Source organism: Zootoca vivipara, chromosome 13 (assembly GCF_963506605.1).
Source record: "Zootoca vivipara chromosome 13, rZooViv1.1, whole genome shotgun sequence".
Taxonomy (NCBI): Eukaryota; Metazoa; Chordata; class Lepidosauria; order Squamata; family Lacertidae; genus Zootoca; species Zootoca vivipara.
The window spans coordinates 27,553,959-27,563,662 of NC_083288.1; the positions used below are offsets into that span (position 1 = coordinate 27,553,959).

General features: G+C 43.1%; 1 pseudogene; it reads right to left on the reverse strand.

The window, feature by feature from the left end:
- Window positions 1–4,403: 4,403 nt before the first annotated feature.
- On the reverse strand, window positions 4,404–9,233 carry LOC118094646 (epididymal sperm-binding protein 1-like; annotated as a pseudogene).
- Window positions 9,234–9,704: the final 471 nt, after the last annotated feature.

Genomic DNA, 9,704 nt, shown 5'->3' on the forward strand with positions numbered 1-9,704 from the left:
TTCTGGGTTTGGAGATCACCATGTACAATCCTTTATACACTCCAGCTAATCTTCAAAAGAGCAGTATGTTGACTATACTGGACCTTGGGAATCTTAGCTGAGTAATAGCGTATAACAACATCTCCCAAATATTTCGTTCTCTCTCTCTCCCTCCTATTCTCCTTCTCTGAAATCTTCACACCTGCATTTAAAAGCTAAGCAATGCCGTCAGCTACTTGAAAGCAGAAAGTATTGTGTAGGCAAGATTTTCTTTTAAGTGCAGCACTTTTGGGGTTAAGCCTCTTAAAGAAGTAATGAGAGAGAGAAATGGCATTCCTTCAAGGAGGAAAAAAACACACCATAGGGATGGTGTCCTTAGAGGGCAATTGCCTCTCACACAGGTGTGAAGGTTTAATGTGTTTGCAATTGTCTGTACAAATGGAAAAAAGCTAATCACCCACTCTTACAATCTTATCAGAATCCAGCTGTAACCTATGGTGGCTTTTCTATAAGATCTTTCATTTTTATTGAAAAAGAATTTTAGTTTACCTATTTTGGATAGTACTTTGCTTTATGACATGCTTTCTCTTCTCACCATGGAAAACCACCCAGCAGTCTTGCAGGTGAAAAGCAGTGCAGCTGGGTTGGGCTGGGGAGGGATCCTTCCAAGCTCATTGGTATTTAGTGCAGGCAGGTAAGGGACTTGGAGCATGGTCAGCAGTGCACCCTGAGGCAGACTGGGTGAAGGACACTTCACTAATCCCTTCCTATTGTTGGCCAGCTTGGGAGGCTGGTTGATTTGGTGCGCTAGGGACCTGGCATGCACCACCTGCAGAACAACAGGGGTGGCTGGCACTAGTCAGTTCACACACCCACAGCTCACTTTATGCCTACCCTTCAAGTCTTCCGAATTTCCAGGGACATCATGGAATCACAAAAGCCATCCCAGCTTCTAATTTGATCCTGGAATATCCCTATTTTCCCTTGGGAGGAAGATGAACCGGTGCTTGTCCTGAGTGATGGAGATGAAGGCAGTGCCAGCTACAGGAGAGCATCCCGTTGCTCCTCCATGGCCATGGCCGCTGGCTCCTCCCTCGGGCAGCTCATAGCAGCTGCTGGAGAGCAGGCAAGGAGGAGGAGAGGTTGCCGCTGATGAGGCCCAGACCCGTACAACGCTCGGGCTCTTAGGGGCAGGTAGAAGGTAGGGCTGCCCTGGGTATGAAGAAAGGGGGAGTGGAATCTTGATTTTTTAAAAAAAAAATGCTTTGTGGGTCAGCATCTAATCTTGCCTCTTTCTAAAATTTATTTATTATTGCTGTGTGTTTTCCTTGTTGTAAATCTACAAAAGAATAAAATAAAATTGGGATTGAGGAGTGTTCTCAGGACAGTAGAGGGTGTATGCGCTGTGTCCCATTGGTGTATTAGTGGTGGCGCTCGCCCTTCTTCTGATAGGAAATGATGTGGGGTGAAATAAATGGGTGGTTGAGGAGGGTCAGTTGGCAGGGAGAAATGTTTTCATTGGAGGAATGTTGGAGGGTATGTAAGAGAAGAAGAAGAAGAAGAAGAAGAAGGAGGAGGAGGAGAAGGAGAAGGAGAAGGAGAAGGAGAAGGAGTAGTAGTTTGGACTTGATATCTCGCCTTTCACTCCCCTTAAGGAGTCTCAAAGCGACTAACAATCTCCTTTCCCTTCCTCTCCCACAACAAACACTCTGTGAGGTGGGTGGGGCTGAGAGACTTCAGAGAAGTGTGACTAGCCCAAGGTCACCCAGCAGCTGCATGTGGAGGAGCGGAGACGCGAACCCAGTTCACCAGATTACGAGTCCACCACTCTTAACCACTACACCATGCTGCCTCCCTGGAATCACAAAAGCCATCCCAGCTTCTGATTTGATCCCGGAATATTCCTATTTTCCCTGGGGAGGAAGATGAACTGGTGCAAGCTTTACCTACTTGATCATAGAAATGATAATTACTGTCACTATAATCTCATACTTGTAGGCCCATGCGCAGTGAGCCCCCAGGAAGCCAGGAAGGGGTGGTGAAACATAAGAATAATCTGACACAACAAGGTTCTGGAATTGAAAATGACCACAACTATATTGATTACAGATGTTAGTATGCATTGGCTTAAGCACTGGGTATATATACTGGGTCAGTCTCCTGCTGGATGACTAACGCTGAACAGGGTCATGCCTGGGTTTAGGGTCACCTCAAGATGCAGCTTAACCCTCCATATGCAGAGCCCACTTACCTCAAAGGCAATGCCAATATGTAGGGTGGATGGGAGGGAGAGATGACCAGCTGCTGATCACGCTGCTGGCTCCCAGTGCAGCCGGCTTAAATACCCCAGTGGCAGACCAGAGTGAAGCCTGTGTTTCTCTGGTCTTCCACTGAAACCCTGTCCCACACCCAAACCACTATTGGCCAATTTAAATTTAAAACATGGCAAACTATCCTGTCACCCCACCCCCACTCCCTGTGGCCGGCTGAAGCCGAAACAAACAGGCATGTGTGACGTATGAAGGTGCCATGTTCCTACCTCGTATCTGTGGGGCCAGGTTAGGCCCCATTCACCACTTCCTTGGAAGGTATGTGGTTCTTCTTCGAACAGCAAACACATTCTTAAAAGTGTGTGACTTTGCTTAGTCGAAATGGCAACTTTCACACACAAGAGAGAGGTATAAGGAGACTTAAGGGAGATTGCAGAAACACAAAAATGTTGAGGAAAAACCAGTACAGGACGTAAGAAATCACCCAAACAGTCCAATGAGGAACGTCAAAATTTATTGAGCTGGATGAAAAAACTGAGGGTGGGAGGGAATGAATTCGGGTATTCTGATAGAAGTTGTGGGTGACTAGCTAAAATCATGAACAGGGGCACCCCACAGTGTTTGTTTTTTGCAGGTCTCACTTGTTCCTTGTAATACCCATGACATGTCCATTAGGATGCTTACATATATTCTTAAAAAGATCCAAGATGTGGACGTGAGGTCTTGAGTGTGTGGAAACTTTGAAATAATGAATCGCGTTTCCAATGGTGTTTTTGACTTACAAATTTTTCGACCTATGAAGGTACCTTCGGAACGGATTAAGTTCGTAAGTCGAGGCACCACTGTATGGAGAGGTTTCAAGAGAGAGACAAGGGAAAGGGAAAAATTTCCCCTCTCCCAAACAAACATAAAAACATAATAAAACATTAAACATTTAATAACTTCCCTATACAGGGCTGTGTTTAGATGTCTTCCAAATGCTGTATATTTACTTATATCCTTGGCACAGGGGCTGCATAACTCCATACCCTCCAACATTTCTCTGATGAAAACAGGGACATCCTAAAGGATAGCAGGATATTCCAGGATCAAATCAGAAACCAGAGTGGCTTCTGTAAATTGGGAGTGTCCCTAGAAAATAGGGACATTGGGAAGGTCTGCTATTCTTTGTGAACCTATGAAACCCTGTTGCTGAATCTTCTGACAGTTTTGAACAGTGCTTCCTTCACTTCTCTGTTTCCCAAACTGTGTATCAGCAGGTTAAGGGTGGGTGTCAGGACGGTGTAGAAAAGGGAGAAGGTTTTGTGTAGTTCACTCAGTGTTACTGATTCAGGAACTATATAGACAAGGAATATTGACCCATAGAAAAGTGTCACAACAATCAGATGGAAAGAGCAGGTGGCAAAGGCTTTCTGCTGAGCAGTTTTGGATTTAATTCGCAGGACAGTGAGAAGTATGCAGATGTAGGAGGTTATAGTTAGTAGAAAAGGGGGACCTGTTCCCATAAGCCCTAGAATAAATGTTACAAGTTTTACTTAGTGGGTATTGCTGCATGATAAGTTTGCCACTGGATATATGTCACAAAAGAAATGATCAATTTTATTGGGTCCACAGAATGTGAGCTCCAACATAAAAGAAGTAATTATAGTATTGGTCACTAGGTGTCAGGGGACCACCAGGGGTCAGCAGGGAGCCCAGCGGGTCAGTGGAAGGGCTCCGAGACGCTGCTGCTTCAGAGCATCACCCGGAAGGTGGTGCTGAGGCTCTCATAGTGGAAGAGAGCCCAGGGGATGCTGACAGATCACAGGAGCAGTGGGGAAGTTTGAAAGTGTCGGACCTGAGTGCTGTAGAGTGAGAAGTGTCAGAAACTAGAGGACCTGCCCAACATTTTAGCAGTTCGGGGGGGGGGGGGGAGGCAACGTCCCTGTCCCTTCACCCCAGGAGCACAGGGGGGACAAACGTTGGGAGCAAAAGCTGAAACTGAGGGCTCCCAGGTTCCTTTGTTGGCCCCAATCTAGACATGCACCACTTCCAGATTCTGATTCAGACTAGACAGTCATAGACTTTTTAGCTCTGTCATGTATATAATAAAACTCTGTAAAAACAAGCTATGGAGTTTGAAGCCTCTTACTTGTGAGAAGCCAACAAGCGCCCTTACACTAGGCCACACATCCAAGACGTGAATGCTAACTGGAGGCAGAGTCTACCATTCATAATGGTTGAGTAGTGCAGAGGTTTGCATATTGCCAAATACCGATCATAAGACATCATGGCCAAAAGATAGCATTCTGTGGCTGCACAGAAACCAAAGAAATAGTATTGTGTGATGTACCCCTTAATGGATATGGACCTATCCCCATTAAAGAAACTAGCCAACATCCTGGGTACAATGGTTGAAATGTAGCAAGTCTCCAAGCAGGACAAGTTTATGAGGAAGAAATACATGGGAGTATGAAGATGCTGGTCAACTGCAACGAGTAAAACAATTAGGAGGTTTCCAACAAGAGACAAAGCATAGTTTGCAAGGAATAAAAGGGAGAGGAGAATTCGCAACCCAGGGAGATTGCCAAATCCCAGAAGGATGAATGTTGTAGGGCTTGACTGATTTCCTCCCAATGCTGTTTGCAGATGAATATCAACGTCATTCTGAAATGCAATTTGATTAGTGTTAGCTTAGGATGCTAGTGACTTTTTCTTTCTCCTCCCGTTGACAGTCACAAAGCCAGCCACCCAATATGGTCCTATCAGCACTGTTCCACTTAGTAATACAAGTTGAATTTTGTATGTTTTGAATGCTTTGCCACATTTGTTTGTTTGATTTTATTTTTTAGAACACCCACCCCCCCACTTTACATGTAATGGTATAACCTTTCTCATAGATATGTTCGTTTCCTCTATACAAAGCATTTTTATTTATTTTTACATAGTGTTGGAAATTCACAACACATGAAGACACTTGAAAGCAACTCATTAGTTTAGAAATGTTCGTTAAATTTATAAATTGTATTTCTTTTATAAGAATTTTTAAAAGCAATTGCAGTTGAAATACTAAAAGACTATTGACCTTCTTGTATTTCTACTGCAATTTAAAGCCCTATTCAACAGAGGCACGTAGGTGTGCAGAATTGCAGCTGGAGCTTCCTACCCTAGTCCAGATTCTGCTTTTACATTTGAGAATCCCACGTTCCTCATACAGAAAGCTAAGATTTGGAAATATTATAGGATTTACTTCGTCTCCCAAGGTTCAGAGGAAAGGTAGATGCCATTGAAGACATTATAAAGATGTGATTTAGCAAATAGTAGCTATGGGGGAGAGGCAAGAAGCTTCCCACTCCCATCACTTTTATTATTGCTAATACTACACATTTATTTAGCATTAGTAATGTGCAGTGCTATATACATTTCACCCATGTCTCAGTCCTTCCCCCAGTCTGACAATCTGCGACAAATGTATTTCTATGAAACCATCTGGCATTCTGAACACTAGGGCCAGAAAATAAGAGATATTTTTCATCCATCATACTAAATCAGCCTGTCCCATCCTCTTGTTCTTCTGATCCATATGAGTTCCAAACACCAGGGAATAACCTACCGAAAAGTGTGGCTAACTTCCCCTCCTCTCTGTTTTTCCCATACCTGAAGGATCACAGTATGTCCATTTTGGGTCTTCATCATAGTTGCTGGTCAGAGAGCACCAGAGTTTTCCATCGGATTCCCCATCTGTTGTGCAAGATGTATAGGATTTTCCTTTGTAGATGAAAGGAAACACACATGGCCCTGTAGGTTTTGTACTCAGTCCTGGATGGAAAAGATGAAATCAGGGTAGGTCAGAAAAGATGGGAATCCTGTAATAATAATTCTCGTTCAGAGAAACTAAATACTCTGCTGTCTCCTCCCTTGTAATTCAAAGCGGGTCAGAACAGAGACCAAGATCTATCGATAAATTTGTAGGCTATTTGCAGTAGATCTGCAGATGTCTCAGATTTCAATTGCTTAATACCTGTAATACCAATTTCAATTTTTTTTAAAGAACTAAACCCCCATGGCTAAATTGAGGTTACAGCCTCACAGTATTCTCACCTGTAAAATAGTGGTCAGTTTTAGAGTTTTGTGTAATTGGAAGGTAGTGCAACTCCAAAGAAGTGATTCCTACTATTGGTTATGAGCATGAATGACGTTATTTAATGCACTATGTAGAGATGGAGCTGTCATATACAGAGATGGACCATTGATTCACTGAGCCCAACATTGCCTATTCCAGCATAGTTGTGGCTCTCCATGGATCTTTTCAAACCCTGCTCCCTAAAGGAAAAATTAGCTGCAAAAGAGACAGGCTGAAATTGGCACACGAGGCATTTAACCTATGTGCTCTACCACATGTGCTATGCTCTCTCTACCTTTCTGCACAATGTAAGGTTCCATTCCAGTTTCTGTTTACAACTTCTCAACAACCTACATGGTCATTCTGCTTGGTCTACTAACTACTTGCTTGGTGAACACAATAAAAATCTGTAAGAATTCCTACTTGTATCAGCGCAATAGCTCCACTTCTGGAGCTTATCATAGCTCCCCGTAGTGGCACACCAGAAGCTCCCACGTGGATCATCCTCATTGGTGCAGGGTTAAAATGTGCGGTCCTTGTAAGCAAAGGGGAATACACAGGGCTGGCCATTGGAGTTCCCTCCGTATTCTGGAGATGTGGAGAACACAAAAGTAAATGGATCGACATTAATAAATATTGGTAGATTCATAGACATATGGTTGGAAAATTCCGTTAAAAGCAGAAAATGAGGCATGATTGCCCCTGTTTGCATTTTCATCCTTGGTTCAGAACACAAATACAGCTAACATCATCGGTATCAATCTGGCAAATGAAATCGGTCATTGCTCAAAACCTTCTTTTTTGAAAAACCCACAAGTGATATCAAATTAAATTAATGGCTTTACATATTTAAATTCTTTTTAAAAAGTGCATCATGTAAGCATATGTAACAAAAGATATCGTAGGAAAAGACAATAAGAATATTTTTTCTATGTAGGCTTTTATTTAGACTGAGGAATTCATATATAAACTTGCAAATAAATGAATGAAGGAAGGAAGGAAGGAAGGAAGGAAGGAAGGGAGAGTAAACTTAATTGTTTCCCAATTACTGAAATATAACAATCGTATGCCCCCCTAAATGTACTTTCACAAAATCTCTAACAAACAGGAGGGACAGTGTTGGTATGGGCATCTTATTTGCAAATACAATAAAGTCATGCTAATTTGCAAACAATCAGTCTCTTGAAGTATGTCCTTTAGCTGCTTGCAAATTGTGGAGAATTATTTCGAAAAAGGAGTAACTTTCTCTTTATTATTACTTCAATGTTTCCTTTACATTGAAAGGAATATTGCGGAAAGCATTACACCCTCAAATTATATTCAATTTCTAACTCACCTTAATTACGTTAGATTCAAGACAGTGAGGAAAATGATGTAGCGTTTGATAGAAACTGAACTGCAGCAGAATGGAAACAGCTGTTAATTGTGGCAGACACAGGACAAAATGGAATTCATTGCCTTCTTGCACACCTGGCTGTTGCCCAGGAAGCAGTTCACAAGGAAATTCTTGCACCAGATAGGTAAAGGTAAAGGACCCCTGTACAGTTAAGTCTGGTCAAAGGCTACTATGGGGTTGCGGTGCTCATCTAGTTTTAAGGCTGAGGGAGCCATCATTTGTCCACAGAAAGCTTTCTGGGTCATGGGGCCTATATGACTAAATTGCTTCTGGCACAACGGAACACCGTGACATATTCTAGAGCGGGTGCAAATGCCATTTATCTTCCTGCCGGAGCGGTACCTATTTATCTACTTGCACTGGTGTGCTTTCAAACTGCTAGGTTGACAGGAGCTGGGACACAGCAATGGGAGCTCACCCATCGTGGGGATTCGAACCTCCGACCTTCCAATCACCAAGACCAAGAGATTCAGTGGTTTAGACCACAGCGCCACCCGTGTTCCCAGTTAACGTACCTTGAATGGCGCAGGCCTTCCATTTACTGTCCCTGTCATAGTTATCCGTCGTGCTACACCACAATGTGTTATCACCAGCTCCGTCCCTGGTACATGCAGAGTAGGATTTCTTGTTGTAAATGAAGGGGAATTTGCAAGGGAGGGGTTCTGTGGAGGGAACAAAAAATAGTGGTAGAAGCAATTCAGAGGCTGCATTAAGAGAGATGGGTGGAAATTCTGAAGTAGGAGAAACAGTATTGTAAGTGAACATCCTGGAATAAATGTATCTTGCTGTTTTTAAGAAACATGTTTAGAAGGTCACATTTTAAAGGTAAATGGCCGAACCACACAAAATGTAGAGTGCATATATCCACTGCACTTAGGGCCTATCCACACTTTCTCTTGTACTATTGCTTCCCCCAGAGAAAGCCTCTCTTTAACACTTATTCACAGCATACATCAATTTGGGTTTTCACCAGCTGGTTTTTTCTTTGATGTTTTTTCTCAGACCAACTTCATTCTGATTAGCAAACTGCATGCAGAGTCAATGTTAATGTCAATACACCCTAACAGCCATCATACAGGCACAGGTGGGGTTGCTGGGACAGGGGAACCGTAGATTCACAGAACTGTAGAATTGGAAGGGACTCAAAAGCTCATCCAGTTCAATCCTCTGAAATGCAGAAATCACAGCTAAAAATGGTGTGTGTCAGGTCCAGACATACCCATCCTCTCTCTGATGTGAAAAACTGCCACAATTGTGGTTCGAAATGCCACGGGGAGGAATTACCTCACTGAGTTTCCAGCCTAGAATGGGAACATAACTTATGCAAGCCAGGTCTATATAAAATCTGCTGAATTGGAGATCACCAATATAGTAATTCAGGTTGAACGAACCAAAAATTATACATGGAGCATTCCTTACCGTCACTTGCTGTGAGTGACTGTAGGAGAACCCAACTGTACAAGAGGCAGGTTATAATGGAAGCCATTAGCTCTTTATGGCAGCTTGACAGGCATAGGAATGCAGAGTAGCCTCATTTACCCTCTTTATAAGCCCCTCCTGGCCACTCCTTCCTCCCACAACTACAAACACCTGGTTTTTGCACATTGGACAGGGACTGAGTAAACGATATATGCATACCTACGGTAACTCCCCCATTGATATTCATGTACGTTCCAGACTACCAGTTCAGTGGGTCTTAAGCTAAATGATGAGGCAACACACACAGAGACACACACACACACACACACACTGCTTCACCACCCTGTCCACAACATGCAAAGATGCAAGAGGTTTTGAGCAATTTTGTGGGGGGTGGATGTAAGGAATGAAAATGTCACTTTTTCATAAAAGGCCCAAAGGTCGCAAGTTGCAATAGCTAAGGAAAAGGTTGTGACAGCTAAGTAACCACAACCTTGCTTAGAAGCTTACCTTTACTGGCATGGGGTTAGAATGCCTG